Here is a 16,708-nt window from a genome sequence, read left to right on the forward strand (position 1 = left end):
AGGATAGAAGATGGTCCAAAAGGTTTACCCTTTCCCATAGCAATGTGTTCCATGGCAACTGATTTGAATGCAAATGCTCTAACATCGTTTAATTAATTGTCTTTGTGATATTGCTGCTTAGAATACCTGATAAAATCTTAAATTCACATTGCTCATTCCTTTCAGGACCAGGCAATTTTGTTTTGTCACTGACAGCACTATTTTGATGGAGATAATACTGAAGTTTGCTTTTTTAATCACTTACAAATTAAGAATTTTACCCTTGAAAAAGATTTCTCACACAAACTCACATGCTTAAAGACAGGACAGACTTGGGACACTGAAGGGCAATGTTTGAATGGAGTTTGATCTCCCACACCTCACACTTCAGTGTATGTATCACTGCTGCATATATCACAGAGAAAAAAATTGTCAGAGGTCTTAACAATGTTTATGGCCTGCACTCAAATCAGTTTATGCTAGTACCAGAAACAAACACTGTCTTGCTCATGTGTGGTTCATGTCACTACTTTGGTTTTTACCATCTGTAACTGTTAGCTTGTGGCTTAAGAAAGAAAATCTGTGATAAAGGATTACACTGCTGAGGTAACAGTCCAGTCTTCAATAGGTATAAAAATAAAGGTGACACTAATCTTTTCTTTTTCCATTAGCAGCCATCCTGGTTTTCCCAATTATTCACCATGAAGTCACAAAATAGGTTTCATATTGGCAGACTTCTATGCATAATTGAGGCTCTGCTTGATCCTGCCATGCACTGGGGGCTGACTTCTGTAATAATAAATTGCTATTTTTAGCCTGGTTTCTTCCCTTTGTATAATGATGAAATTTCTGAGTGTCCTCAGCTAACCCTGTAACTTGGAATCGATTGTCTAGATAGAACTCAGTTTGATGGAAGTGTTGAAAATTGCTCTAAGTTTCATCACTAAAAAGAACTAAACCACAGTTTGAAACTTTTAGTTCTCCCCTAAACTGATTCTGTGCACCCATTTCTAACTGTCCAGTAAAGCAAACCAGAAGTTGCTTCCAAAATGTTCTGCAGAAGAAAGAGTGTATAAGAAAAGGAATTTGCTCAGAGATTACAACAAGTTATATTTGTTTCATCTAAAGTATTTTGTTGAGCTCAGTGGGCACCCCACCACCATACCTTATGTCAAACCCCAGAATCATGAGCACCATAACATGTGCTAAGAGGAAAAAAAGCTGACACAAGTGTTCTTGGATCAAATAAAGTGTCAGGGGAAGACTGGAAGAGCAAGGAAAACATGAACTTCTAAAGTTATTTCTAAAAACACTGCTGGTGAGTTATTTCTCCGTTTTTCTTCAAGATCTTTAAAATATCTTCTGTGACTAGCACATGACTAGTTGGCATATTAAGACATGACACTGCAAATTCTCCTGCTCTGCCCCCTACCTCTGCTGAAATTCAACTACAAGAAGATTGAGCAAGCCACTGTACAGCTTGGAAGATGATGGAGCTAAGAGTATCAGAGCTGTTGTGATGTTCAGACAGCACCTTTTGAGATTTCCCTGAGATTCCTTCCATTAAAACATTATTATCATTAAAACAGATGTAAGAAATATAAACGACGATAATATTTTCCCCCTGAAAAGAATTCTAATCAAACAGTTCAGTAATCATTCTGATCATACATGGAAACTAAATGTAAACCAGCTGAAGACTGTGCATCATCTTTTCCTTCTCTCTCCTCTCCACCTCTCTGAAACTGGGATGATATACATTTTAAAGCAGGCTAACTTAAAAAAGAAAAGCCAATGCCAAGACTTTCCAAATCAAACACACAGTTAAGAGGGGTGATAAATGCACACATTACACATAAGTTATAAATACCATTCACAGCTTCTGTGCCAATCAAGGATTTTCACTACTGATGAAGCTGGTATGCCAGCTACTAAGGACAATTTGTACTTGCCATTATATAGCAGAAACATACCTGAATAATATACTTTCAGTAAATTAGCACATTACTTTGATGTTATTCTTACTTCTTTTTACACAGTAAGCCTGCTGTCACAGATGAATTAACAGCAAATTAAAGTAATAATAATAAGTAATACATTCCTATGGAACAGACAAGCTAATTGCAGGCTGCTTTACAGCTGGCACTGGAAGTAATCACTCCGATTTTTCAGGTTCCAAAACACAACTTTGCAGACCAAACTCTGAAAACCAAGGTACAGCACCTCTAACATCAAATGTTACTTACTTGGTTTTACTGACACACTGCTGTTGCATTAAGTAAAAAGAAATCAGCCTCTGCCATTCCGTGCATGCAGGAAGATCTTCCTCCTGCAGCTGGCACAGCAGGGACACAGGCACAGGCCCTGCTGCTGCTGCACTGACAGGAGGCTGAATCGCTGGCAGCTTCACTGATGCACTGTTCTGCCAGGTACAGGAAGCCAGAGAAAGAAGCATCATCTTTTGTCACTGCACATGACTTGGATGGAAAAGAAAGCTATGTCTAAAAATAACCAGACAGCACATGGCTCTCTGTGCTCTCTCCTGGTGGTCAGCCTCCTACTACCTGGGGTCACATCCAGGAAAAAGATTTCTTATTTCAGTGAGATTTCTCATTTCTGTAAGATTTCTCATTTCAGTGAGAGTTCTCTAGTATATACACTAGAGTTTTCACTGCTGTTACAGATGAAATGAACAACTCCTTCACTGGGCAACAGAAATTTAGCATAATACATTAATCATCTCGAAAATAACGCTAATTGTCAAATATAGCGACAGGACAAGGGGTAATGGTTTAAATTAAAAGAGGGTAGATTTAGATTTGATATAAGGAAGAAAGTCTTTATGAAAAGGGTGGTGAAACACTGGCCCAAGCTGCCCAGAGAAGTGGTATAATCTCCATCCCTGGAAACATCCAGTGTCAGCAACCTGCTCTAGTTGAAGATGTCCCTGCTCACTGCAGGGGGGTTGGACTAACTGAACTGTAAAGGTCACTTCCAACACAAACAATTGTATGATTCTGTGACAACAAAGCAGGAATTATTTGCTTCTACATCTAAGTTTTCTAAGACATGGACAAAACACATTCACCACTCTGTCATCAGCCATTAGAATCTATCTTTCACAGGGTCAGCTACTCTTCTGAAATTGTCAGAAGGCATCTCAAGAACCTGGGAGGCTCAACCCTGCCTTACTCTGAGATGTCACACAACAGAGGCACTCTAAGTACAGTGGCAATGGTCCTTCTGCCACAAATATCTTCAGCACTGTAAATGCAGGTTACACAGACCTCCCCTAGTTTTAACTTCTCTGTGTCAAGTGCTGATAGCATTACAGCATCAGTAGCCCTCCAAAACCCATCTGAGAAGCACCCAGGGTGGGGAAGCCTAAGCTTTTAACCATGAGACAAGGGAGCCAGTGAAACATACAAACTCCTTTAAAGCTAGCTCGGTTTCTGCAGCATAGAAACACCTCAGTATCTCCTGGTGTTCCTTGCAGGTTCTGGGGCCAAAATCATCACTGTAGTAGCACTGGCAAATTTTCTCTTGTTTCAGAATCACAGGAAACCAGGTCCCACTTTGCCTTGCTCTTCAACTAGGGGCACACATTACTTGCTGGGCCCAGGCAGCCTCTCTCACCTACCACATCCCCTTCTTTGCCTCAGGTCTCTGTGGTGCCTCACTCTGAGCTGTGTTCTGCCTCCAGCGCTCCATAACTTTATCTCCTCAAGGACTGAAATGCCTTGATCTTATCAAAGACGCTGCTATCACTCATGCCAAGTGCAGCTCTTGCAGGATGTAAGACAGCTGATTGTATCTAATAGGGCCTGTTTGTAACCTCATAGTTTGTGAGTTATCTCCACCACTGCACAGCAGCACTGCTCACACTGGACATAACAATGCTCCATCACAATCAGGATACAGATTTTGTTCAAGCCTGCTACTGTGAAGATTAGGGGATGAAATAAACCCTTGGCTGAACAGGGGCTCTGGGTGAGACAAGACACCAAACATCCAAACCTCCTGAGGAACATCCCTGAGGAAAGAGGTCTCCTTAAGTTTGCCATCAGATGCTAAAGCTTCTGAAGATCACCATTCCTGGAGGTGTTTCAAAGCTGTGCAGATGTGGTGCTTGGGGATATGGCTTAGTGGTGGCTTTGATAAGAGTAGTGTTAATGGTTGGACTTGATGATCTTGAAGCTCTTTTCCAACCTAAACAATTCTGTGATCCTATGCAGAGAAGCTGAGGTGTATTTGTGGGGTCCACAAACATGAAGTCTGAAGCTTGTGTTTCTCTTATTTCAGAGGGAGAGACTTTGAGAATGGGAGAAATTTGCTTGTATAAAGCAATTAATTTTATATTGTGGACAGTGCTTAAATAGGGGAAATTACTTTTACTACCACAGCTTGCACATCTGCTTTGCTCCTGCAACCAACACAGTGGAAGGAAAAGGGCTTAGACAGATGCCATCTGTATCGATGGCTGAGTTCTCCTTTCAGAAAACCTTACCCGAAAAAGCCACCCCAGACCCCTGCCTATAGCCTAAGGAGGCCCTGGCAGCGCAAGGCAAGTGAAGCGCCAGACTGCTTTCCTTAATGGAGCTACGGCAGGCCTTCTGAACGGCTCTCCCCTGCAGACCAAGCACCGACACCCGGAGCTGCTGTGCTCTCCTGTTTCTGCAGCCTGCCTGAGGAGTAATTCAGACGGAGCAAAGCACCAGCAGCAGCACCCCTGTCCCGTCCTTCCCCTCCCGGGAGCGGCCGGCCGAGGTCTGCAGCGCAAAGCGTTAGGCTGACAAAGCTCTCCCTCCGGAGCCGTTACAACACCACAGAAAGGCTGTCTTGTGAGGGGCTGCATGTACAGCCAGCGCGGAAAGAGAACCCTTCACGGCCGCGCTGCCGCCACCGAGTGCCACCTGCCCAGCGGCCCGAGGAGGCGGGAGGGGCCCCGGCGGGAAGAGGGAGACCCAGCCCGGCCCGGCCCGGCCCGCCCTCTGCGTCGGCCGCGTAGCTCTTGCCTGTCGCGCTGCGCGGGTCTCTCTTCCTCCGCCGGGCACGGCCTAGCCCGAGGCTCTGACCCGCCCGGCCTCTCACCGCCATCCCGCCTCCCGCCCACGACGAGGGCCCGTCACCCGCCGGGCTGGTGGCAACTCCTCCTCCCCAGGCCGCCGTCGTTTCCCCCCTTCCGTGGAGCGGAATGGAACATCCCTCCCGACACACCGCTGCCTCTGGGACTTGGTACTGCCTGGAAAGGGGGGGCACAAAACAGAGAAACAAACACGGTAGTAAGGCGGTGTGGCGGGTGTGCGTGTGCTAGTTAGCTCTTGAGGAAGGCTGCGCGAAATGTTTGCGTGGATCCCTGGTGGTCTAGTGGTTAGGATTCGGCGCTCTCACCGCCGCGGCCCGGGTTCGATTCCCGGTCAGGGAAGTTCCTCTTTTCATCCACTCGCCCCAAATTAAACTTTATTTTATTTTATTTTATTTTTTTTAATTATTTTATTTTATTTTATTTTATTTTATTTATTTTATTTTTTTGTGTTCTCCCAACCTTCTCCTCACATCATAGACTCATAGAATTGCTTTGGATGAAAAAGGCCTCCAAGAGCATCAGGTCCATCCATCCATCAACCTAAGACCACCATGGCCAGCAAACCGTGTTCCAGCATGCCGTGGCCACACATTTCTTGAACACCTCCAGGGATAGGGACTCCACCACCTCCCTGGGCAGCCTCTTCCAATGCCTGACTACTCTTGCAGGAAAGGCATTTTTCCTAATCTCCGATCTAAACCTCTCCTGCCATGATTTCAGGCCATTTCCTCTTGTTCTATCACCTATCCGCACAGCAAGAAGTGGGAACTCTTGTTGCTGTCCTATCACTTCAGGTCTCATTGTCATGGTCTGGAGCATAAAGACCCTAGGATCAGTGTTCACCTTCACTGTGGGTTGAGGGTACAATCAGGCAATTCCTGACTCGCTTGGATTAACACGAAGCAGGGAAAAAAGTACATTTCCTAGAGCTTTTGTTGGCATTTTTGCTTTAAATAAGAAGTCCCTCATGACTCTGGCATGCTGAAGCCCCAGACAAGGCGGGCTATTTTGCAGAGGACTGGCAATGTAATCAAAAGCACATTACAAAGGAGACGTGGCACATCTCCTACAAGCTACAGCAGAGCTATTCCAATCAGACATCAGATCAATATGATGGCGATCTTCTCCCAAGTAACAATTGCTAGGACAAGAGGAAACGGTCTCAAGTTGCACAAGGCGAAGTTTAGGTTGAACATGAGGAACAATTTCTTCCCCTTGTCAAGGCTGCCCAGGGCAGTGGTGGTGCTCCCATCCCAGAAAGGACTGGAAAGCCATGTAGATGTGGTGCTGAGGAAAATGGTGTAGAGGTGACTTGGTAGTGCTGGGTTAATGGTTGGACTTAAAGATCTTTTCCAACCTAAATGATTCTATGATGATTATTGTCATTATTATTTGAAGCATCACATTCTCAAAGCCTAGATGAACATGCTTCTAACAGTGATCCATTCTGAGATACTGGATCATAAGAATTTTTACTTTTGGTTCTGTTCTTCCTCAAAAGCTTGACCAGTTGGCTTTCACCTCACAGCAGTGGTGACGGAAATGCACTGCAGTAGAAATAAGGAAGGTAAGGAAGACAATTCCACTTGAAACCAGCAGCTGAGTTTCTGGTTAAGACTGTTAACTCTCATTTCTTATAATTCATTGGAAAATATGGGAACAGGAAGCTTTCACATGCAATCCTGAACTTTGGCATTAACATTTCTTTCTTGCTGCCTCCTTTAAGTTATAGCCCTACATTAATTCTTCTTCTTTTTTTTTTTTTTTTTTTTTACAATCTTATATAAATATCTTGCCTGTGAGTGAACATAAAATTCAGCATGACTTTTATAGTCAATAGACTCTTTGGAAAATGAAAGCTCCCAGCTTCTTTTTTTTTTTTTTTCTTTTCTAATGGCATTATATTCTACTTGCCCTCATATTTCATATCTATCTGAAGGACACACACAGTCATGGGATTTATTCTGTTCCCAGGACACTCTGGCGGCTGCTTATCCCCTTGTTTTTGTTTTATTGTGGACAGAAACAAGCACAACTTCATGCTGTTCTCTACAGGGCTATCAGCCTCTACTTACTGATAAAAATATCTCATGAACATGCCACGAGGTGGCACCCCGGTCCCATCTCTGCCACCACCCAGCACAGTCGCTGCTCTGAAGGTTTCACACTGAATTCCATACGTTCCCATCAGCTATAGAATAACGAAGGCTTTGGATTTCACAGAATCACAGAATTTCAGGGGCTGGAAGGGATCTCAAAAGATCATCTAGTCCAACCTCCCTGCCAGAGCAGGATCACCTACACTAGGTTGCACAGGAACGCATCCAGGAGGGTTTTGAGTATATCCAGAGAGGGAGACTCCACAACCTCCCTGGGCAGCCTGTTCCAGTGCTCCGTCACCCTCACAGGGAGAAAATTTTTCCTCATATTTATGTGAAACTTCCTATGCCTCAACTTCCACCCATTGCCCCTTGTCCTGTCATTGGGCACCACTGAGAAGAGCCTGGCTCCATCCTCTTGGGACTCACCCTTTACATATTTATAAACGTTGATGAGCCAAAATCATATGCACTGATCCTGAACTCATACCAGATTCATAGAATACCAGTTTGGAAGGGACCTCAAGGATCATCTAGTTTCTTCTAGTCTAAGGCTGTACATGGAAACTCTACAAGCTTGAATGTCCCCAGCTGTGAGGCCTCAGCCACATCCCTGGACAACCTGTTCCAGTGATCAACCACTCTCATTGTGAAGAACTTCCTCTTTAAGTATAACCTGAACCTCCCCTGCTCCAGTTTGAAACCATTGTCCCTGGTCCTATCACCACAAGCCCTTCTAAACAGTCCCTCCCCAGCCTTCCTGCAGGCCCCCTTCAGATAATGAAATGTAGCTATAAGGTCACCCCAGAGCCTTCTCTTCTCCAGGCTGAACAGTCTGTCTTCATAGGAGAGATTCTCCAGCCCTCTGATCATCTTTGTGGGCCTCCTCCGGACCTGCTCCAGCAGCTCCATGTCCCTCTTGTGTTGGGGGTCCCATAGCTGGACATGGTACTCCAGGCAAGGTCTCACCAGAGCATGCAAAATGTCTGTGCCAAGGCAAAGGAGGGAACCAGAATTTCTGTATCCCAGGGCATCAGCTGCCTGGGGAGATAAGAAGGGTTTGGTTTTGTTCCTTGCTGCAGATACACAAAGCTGATTAACCATGGGAGCAGTCTGTGCTGTGACATTAGTGCTGTTGTCACCATGGCAGTCAAAGGACACAAACAAGGCAAAGTGTTTATTAAACTGGTGGAGATGGAAGGAAAAACAAATAACTAAAAAGATGCTTTCAGGCACACCATCCTTTCTCCAGATTATATATTTTTTTCTCATCCTATTACCTTACCCCATCACCCTTTCTGTAACTAACCCTTTCTACTAACTTAAGACATAACTGTAAATCTCAGATTAAATATGAAACTCCTCCTGGACAGTAAGATAAACTAAAAATAATTAAAGAAAAAAAAATCACAACTTCATTTCAAACCCTGCTAGGACTGTCCCTTCAGAACTCCAGCTGGAAAATTTACTCTGAATCGTGCTTTAAGAGAAATCATTTTATCCAAACCAAGGCATTTTATTTAAGGTGGTGGTAATGAAAGTCAAATGCAGATTTAATTACCACACACAAACTAAACAACACTACCCAAGGACCATTTTCCAAAAGTCCTTTTTTACAGGAGCAATTGCCATGTCCTATTAAAAAGTGCTCTGATCACGAAATTGTGAACGCTCTGATCTTTTTAAAAGCCTGAACTTTTTCACTTGCACGCTGAAAAATCTGCTTTCTAGACCCCTTTTATGACTGCCTTGTGGCTCCAGTCGATCATTACCTTCTGCTTCCCCCCCTGTGCTTTCTTTCCCATGTGCTGTTTTGATTAATCACATTGTAGTCAGCTATATTGACGATGCTATTATGTGGTGCCTGATTCTTGTTTTGCTGGCAGGAAAATGGCAGCTGAGAGGTGCCAGCTTTCCCCAAAAGCAGAAAAATAATAACAGACTATAAATTGATATGACAACACATGCTCTGCCTGGCAGTGCTGCCTGCTGCTTGTGACAGGGAGTAGCAGTGACCCAGGCCAGGCCAAGGCAGCTGATGGAGCGTGGTGGTGGCAGGGTGCCTTCTGCTGCTGAGTGGCTGCACACTCAGGCTGGCCCCACATCCTTTGCAAGGGTTTTTTGGGGTTTTTTTTGGACAAAAATGACGAGTCTGCATTCCAGAAATGGCTTAACTGGTATTGTGCAAACTGCAGTTCTGCACAAGAGATCACATCCAGCAAAAGAAAGGAAGGATCTTCCCCTCTGCTCAGATGGGGGACTGTCTGATTCTGTCAGGGTGGAGTTTTACGGTGTGCAGTCTCCAGTTTGTTTGTTCTCTACCCCAAGATGGGTTTAGATATTGGGAAAACTTTCTGTCTGAAAGAGTGGTCAGGCACTGGGACAGGTTGCCCAGGGAGGTGGTGGAATCACCATCCCTGGACGTGTTCAAGAAACGTGTGGATGTGGCATTATGGGACATGGTTTAATGGCCAGGGTGGTGTTGACTTGACAGTTGAGGATCTTAGAGGTCTTTTCCAACCTTAATGATTCTGTAATTCGGATTTGTTTGGATCATGGACTTGGGTCAATGGAAGTGGAGCACCTTGCTGTAGTCTGCTGGGTTGCTTTCACCCCTCTAACCATACTGCACTCATCTTCCCTTAAGCAAGCAGGCTGAAGCTGAGTGTGAAGCGTGTGAGACAGTAAGCATGAGCTCCTGTTTCTGACTCCCCTGCAAGGCTCATCACAGGGAGTTCTTGAGTGTGTGCCAAACCCATTTCTGAAGTTCTCAGCTTTTAGCTTGCCACTACAACCCCTCCAAGTCTGTGTTTGGTGAGAAAGGAGGGAGGGGAGCTGCTGGTGGCTCTGGCTGTGAACACAGGCATTATGCAGCAGCTCCCTGTGATGTGCCATACTGCCACACTTCTTCAGAAACACAGGTGGTCAGAAGAGGTGCCTGTCACCCCCTCACCTCTCTGCTTTCTTGGTGACTTCACTTCGTTGCTGGACTGCTGGGAGTGGGTGACTCATGACAGAGGGAGTTAAATCAAGGAATCATAGAATCAGTCGGCATTGGAAGGGACCACAAGGATCATCTAGTTCCAATCCCCCTGCCATGGGCAGGGACACCTCACACTACATCAGGCTGTCTAGAGCCTCATCCATCCTAGCCTCCACCACCTCCCTGGGCAACCCATTCCAGGGTCTCACCACTCACACGGGAAAGCACTTCTTCCTCACGTCCAGCCTGAATCTACCCACTTCCAGCTTTGTTCCACTCCCCCCAGTCCTGTACCTACCTGATATCCTCAAAAGTCCCTTCCCTCCTCATACGAGAGCAGCTCCAGCCCTCTGCTCATCCTGGTGGCCCTTCTCTGGACACCTTCCAGCATGTCCATAGCCCTCTTGTAATAGAGGCTCCAGAACTGGATGCAGTACTCCAGGTGGGGTCTCAGCAGAGCTGAGCAGAGGGGGAGAATCACCTCCCTTGACCTGCTGGCCACACTTCTCTTGATGCAGCCTAGGATGTGATTCATTCTCTGGGCTCAAGTGCTCACTGCTGGCTCCTGTTGAGCTTCTCATCCCCCAGCACCCCCAAGTCCCTCTCCTCAGGGCTGCTCTCCAGCCAGTCCCTGCCCAGCCTATATCACTGCTTGGGATTGCCTCCACCCAGATGCAGTGGGTCTATCACACTTGGTCCACCACAGGTGCTGTATGCTTGTGGGCAGGCAAGAGTCTCCTCAGCCCAAGGATAGCTGTGAGTTCCCCAAGACAGCTCAGCAGAGCAATACCCAGAAGTAGCATCCTCTGTTTATTCCTTCCCATCCTGTTGGTACTCACAGGTACTTCAGCACTTTTGAAAGCCAGATATCTTAAAATCTTTTGTACCTGCTGTCTATTACAGCTTTAAGAGTAAAAAACTTGAATGGTTGGAAGTCATTTAATAAATTCTACTTCTCCTCTAGTCATACAATTTGAAATTTTTCTTCTTTGTCATCCTTTATGACATCAGAAATTTGCCTCCCTCACTAGCATCTGGGCTCCAGGACAGCTGGAGGCTTATGATAAGGGCTGGTTAGTTAAGGGTGCTCCCAAGATGATCATGAGTTTGGAGGAAATATTTCCCCAGGACTCTGAGGTCTAATTAGTCAAGATCAAGGACAAAAAACCTAAATAACACTATTCCCACTTTACAGGTGGGCAGCCAAGGAACAGAGTAATGAACAGTTGCATTTCTGATACGTTTAAGCAGTTAAAAGGAACTGGACAATTAAATATTGTTACAAATCAGACAAATGAGAACTCATCCTTTAAGGTTTGGGTCCCACTGGGGCTTAAAAGCATGGATAGTTTTATTTACATGGACAGTCCCACTGAAGTGGAATCACTGCTCTGAGTATGCCTAACATCCTTAGTCCTGCTGCAGGAGCAGTCCTTAAGTGCATACTGTCTCTGAACTATCAGACTGATTTTGAAAGCCTCAGGGAGCTCATCCCTCAGCCAAAAAAAGTCACTCTACAAAATATCCAACAGCTAAAAAATATCTAACATGCCCAGCATTTCTTCCCTTAAAGGGTAATACACAGGGAAAGAAACAAAACAAAACAAAACAAACCCCAAAAGGTCTCTGCTTCTCTTTTTCTGTTTCCAGTTTCAAACACAGGCACAGAAACTCCCCACTGCAAAAGCTGGGCACACAGGCAAGCAGGTTTTACATATTTATATTGAATTATTACTTCTCTATTGTTTTGTTGGATGCCCTACTGCTATTGGGCATCCTTGGGTTTTGATGGTCACATCAAAGGAGCTGCTCTGGCGTGAGAACCAGTCAAAGTGAGCCAGATAATTCATGGATTTATTACTGGGGTCGGTTCCCATGATTGTCAGTGGGCAGCAGCCACTGCTGTGGCGTAATCCTCATTCTCTTGGTAAGGCACACACTGCCTCAAAAAGGTTTAATGATCCAATCGTGATTTACTAATGGGAATCTTTCTTGAGGCTTTAGCAAGTCTTGAAGTAGGACAGGGTGGCACATGAAGGTCAGTTTGCAGCAGTACGGAGAAACCTTCCGATGTGGTTTGCTTTGGGATTCCTGTGTGTAGAATTTTACCCACTGGCTGCAGTCATAGATTGAAGGGACAAAGCCTTTCAGTGGTAGCTGGGCAAGGATCAGAGCTGTGACATGAGAGGGAGGACAGGGAGCAGACACTGGGGTGGCAGGTCACAACTGAAGACCTGAGGGAAGGCAGGGAGCAGACACTGGGGTGGCAGGTCACAGCTGAAGACTTAAGGGAGGGCAGGGAGCAGACATTGGGGTGGCAGGTCACGACTGAAGACTTAAGGGAGGGCAGGGAGCAGACACTGGGGTGGCAGGTCACAGCTGAAGACCTGAGGTGGTGATCAAAAACCAGGCACTTCAACCTTTGTGACTGACCAAAGGAAGAGACTACAGTGAGAGCAGCCTGGAGAAACCACAGACTTTTTGCTGTGGCTGCAACCCATTTGCCTTTCTGTCGGGAAAGGAGGGAGGGGGCTGCCCAGTGGAACAGCTGTCCAAAAAAAAAAAAAAAAAAGGGGCAGAAGAGGGAAAAGGCAAGGAAGTGGCTTTGCCTGCCCAGGGGAAAGGAGATACTCCCCACCATGTGTGCCCCACCATTGCTCCCCCTTGGCAACCCAGTGCCTTTTCCAGAAAACAAGCCCAAGAAAAGCCAAATTAAATAAAATCCCTTCTCTTCAACCCAAATGCATTTAGAAAGCAAAGTAGGAGAGTGGGCAGGGAGAGAAACATGTTGGTTTGTTTTAAGGCTTGTTTTGGGAAGCGTCATTAAAAACTGTTTGAATTCCCACACACCACAGACCTCCTCTTGTTAATCTAGCTGCAGAAGTGTGCATCTTAGATGCACAACACTTTGTTTGAAACCTCCTGGAGTCTTTCTCCTAAAGTAAACTAAAGGTTCTCTGGTATATGAAAAAACAAACAAACAAACAAACAAACAAACAAAAAACCCACAAAAAAACCCCAAACCAAAACCAGTATTCAGCATTAAAACAAAACTAAAGGGGAGGGGGGGAAAGTATGCAGGCCTTTAGGTAACTGTTGTTTTGTCTCCTCTGCCTTATGGATAGTAGTAATTGTATTGACTGACTGTAGTAACCTGACATTAATGGTCAAACACTTACCTCAACATCTCCCAGTAACATGGTGTTTCCTGGGGCAGGATGCTGGCTCCATAGGAGGAGGTCTTGCAGTGTAAGATGTATGAAGCTGAGGGCAGAGCTGAGGATTTCCCAGCTGTTAGGTGATTCCAGTCACAGTTGCCATGTTCCATGAAGGTATGGTTTTCATCTTGAAGGCTTTTCTTTGCAGAAGAGGAAAATGCTGAATGTGGATTGTGTGGAAAGAACAAGTCAACACCTCAGAAGGATTTTGCTGTGGAATAAGTAGTAGCAGTGTTCGGATAAGCATCGTCTAAAACATTCAGCTGTGCTTGCATGCAGTATCTGTAGCTAGAGCTGTCTCTCCAGACCAGTCTGCCTCTCTAGACCATGAAATTAATTCAACCAGACACATTTCCTTTGATTTCTCATATTAATTTCCTTTTTTCTTTTTAATTTCTTGGGTGCAACACTAACTCATGTGTCCCAGCTTTGCACCACGACCACCATGACCACAGAAAAAGCTCCTCATGACATCCTACTTGAGCATCATCTTTCAGAATAGCTGCCCACGAACATTTTGGAGGCTCAGACTAAGGAGGCAGGAGCATAAACTGGCATCTTCTGGCAGTTGCTGTGGCAGATATAGTCACAGGCAGGGCATGATTATTCTGCTTGGGACAGAATCACAGAATTGTTTCAGTTGGAGAATACCTTTAAGATCGCCCAGTCCAACCATTCTCTAACTCTACCAAGCCTGCTGCTAAACCGTGGCCCTCAGCACCACATCTCTGCCTCTTTGAAACACCTCCCGCGATGGGGATTCAACCAACTCCCCGAGCAGCCTGTGCCAGGCTTTGAGAACCCTTTCAGTGAAGAAGTTTCTTCTAACATCCAACCTAAACCTCTCCTGAGGCATCTCCTCTCATCCCAAATACATGCATTCATCCCTCCACCACAGCAGCTGATTTTTCTTCTGGGGCAATACCTAATGCCAGATTTCCTCTGACTTGCAATCAGAGCAACAGGAGGTCTGGCAGCACTGCTTCCCACCTGCCTGTGTCCTCTCTGGGCTAACAATCTCACAGTGCTGTGTGACACAGTCATTCCACAGCTACAGCAGCCTAAGTGCTTTTTATTTGCACTGCTGAGGGCTAAGGTTTTGAGCCTGCTAATGCTGAGTGACAGAATTAGTTTTCAGGTTTCTTTTTTCTCTTAAGAAAAACATTCTAGGGAATTGCATAACCTCCTCTGATCCTCTTGATAACTGGAATTTAAGGTTGCAAACCTACCTATTGAAAAATTGGTGAAAGCCAGCTGCTTCCTGTTGAGCATGCAGACTGATTTGCCTTCTCATGCCATGTGCTATGATCTACCTCTAGGTTATATAAATTACAAATTTGCTTCTTCCCTCCAGGACCACTGGTCACTGAATGCAGAATAAAGACAGAAAAGGACTGAAGTAAGGTTGTGTGAGCACAGCCACATTCTGGGTCTTGATTATGCCAAGGAAGCAGCTTTTCCTTGCTCTGTTTTAAAACCTGCACAGACTCCTCTGGCTGTGACCTGTTAGCACAGCTACAAACCATCAGGAGCTATTATCCTCTGATGTCTTTCCAACAGCACATGTGAAATATGCTGCTTTTCCATTCATTTCTCATTTGGGAAACCTTCATCTGCCCCTCACAGAGGTAGAATTCTCAAGAGAGGCTCAGGACTAACCAGGCATGAAGGCTGAGCTCCTGCCTCAGCTCCTGCCTGCATCCCTTTAGGTGACTCAGATTAAAAGAAATCAAACAATCAATTAAACAAAACCAACTAAACAACCCAGAAGACAACAGAACAAGAAATAGAGGAAACATCAGCAACTCAGTGTCCATGTATCTGGCCTGTGTCAGGAGTGAAAATGAGATAAACCCAGACACAGAGGCTGCACAAATCCATCCACGATGCATTGTTCAAGGATGCTGAAATAGCTGATTTCATCTCATCAGGCTCTCAGAAATATTTTTTCCAATGCCCTTTTTTTTTTTTTCAGAATGAGGAAAAATGTTGCATTTAGGGCAACAAATCTTAACGTTTGGGGATGCCTCAATTAGATTGAAACCTTTGGGGTAGAACCAAAGCAGTGGCTGCACATCTTTTAACACGGTATGATGCATGGGAGACTCCCTAGCAGGCTCTTAGAGGGCAAGTTAATAGTTAACAGCTTGAAGTCAAGGAGGGTTGCAACCTGCTCTTTTTCATGTAAACAAATCCCACTTTTTATCTACTTGCCAGTTCCTGAATGTAATCTGTACCCTTGAAACTGCCTATATGGAATGAGATTGGTACCTGATGCTGCTGAACATGCCAGCGCAGCACTGAGGTATTTGAGTCCTGAGTCACAAAATGTCCAATTCCCCCCTAAACAACAAAACTCAAAGAAGATCAAGCTTGATTTACAGCACAGGGATAGAGAGCCTTCCTCTCCATCTTTTGTCCCTTTTCTCCATGGGGCAGCAGGCTGTTCAGGCAATCAATATTCCTTGCTGGGTGCTGGAGGCCTGCTGATGGGGACTGGGGTGGGTTACACATTTGGGAGGAGAGAGCCACTGAGCTGGGGCTGCATTTCAGTGACAGAAAATCTCTGTCTGGCTATAGGGTGTTGACCCTCTCTCTGTGCCACACTCCTTCAGCTGTGATTTGGGCATAATAATCTTTTTGTGCCTTTTAGACATGTAAGAATTTGTGCTTATCCTTACGGACAGGGCTTCACACACCTACAGACAGCCTTTGCACATCTGTGATGGACTAAGAACAAACCCTTGCCTCAGTGAGAACTGTTAAATGAGCATCATGGAATCACAGGATCATTTTGGTTGGAGAAGATCTTTGAGATCATTGAGTCCAACCATTCTCTAACTCTACCAAGGCTGGTGCTAAACCATGAATGATGAGAACTGGAAGGAAAAACTACCCTCTCAGAAGGTATTTAATCATGCCAATTTTCCCCTTCTAAACACAACCCCCTAGAAGGAAAGCTGAACCTAGAAACCCCAGTGGTTTTTGGGGTTCCCTGTGCTGAACAGATGGGTTTGTATCATTAAACCTTCCAGCAGTGCAGAACCAATTTGCAACCCTGAAAACTGCTTTTTTTCCTGCCCATTTCAGAGCATGCTGCGTAAGATGGGATTCCTTGCTGAGGAAGGGGACCAGAGGAGGATGATGGAGCAACCAACAAGCTTGTCACCAGGAGCAGAAACTTGAATATTCCTCAAGAGCAAAACTGCAACAACTCATCCATAAAACGCAGTCAAAAGGGAAAAAAAAAAAAAAAAGGACTTCATTTAATTAGTGATATGTAAAGACTTTTGCATAGAAAAGAGGTTAACAAAGTAATACATAAAAGACCAACTAGGTACAC

The 16,708-nt window shown here is 45.2% G+C and overlaps 1 non-coding gene across 1 annotated transcript; it reads left to right on the forward strand.

Moving 5' to 3' along the window:
• Positions 1-5,332: 5,332 nt before the first annotated feature.
• On the forward strand, positions 5,333-5,404 carry TRNAE-CUC (transfer RNA glutamic acid (anticodon CUC)). Its single transcript has one exon. It is a non-coding gene; the product is annotated as a tRNA-Glu (tRNA).
• The last annotated feature ends 11,304 nt before the right edge of the window (positions 5,405-16,708 follow it).

This window comes from Indicator indicator, chromosome 27, assembly GCF_027791375.1.
Source record: "Indicator indicator isolate 239-I01 chromosome 27, UM_Iind_1.1, whole genome shotgun sequence".
Lineage (NCBI taxonomy): Eukaryota > Metazoa > Chordata > Aves > Piciformes > Indicatoridae > Indicator > Indicator indicator.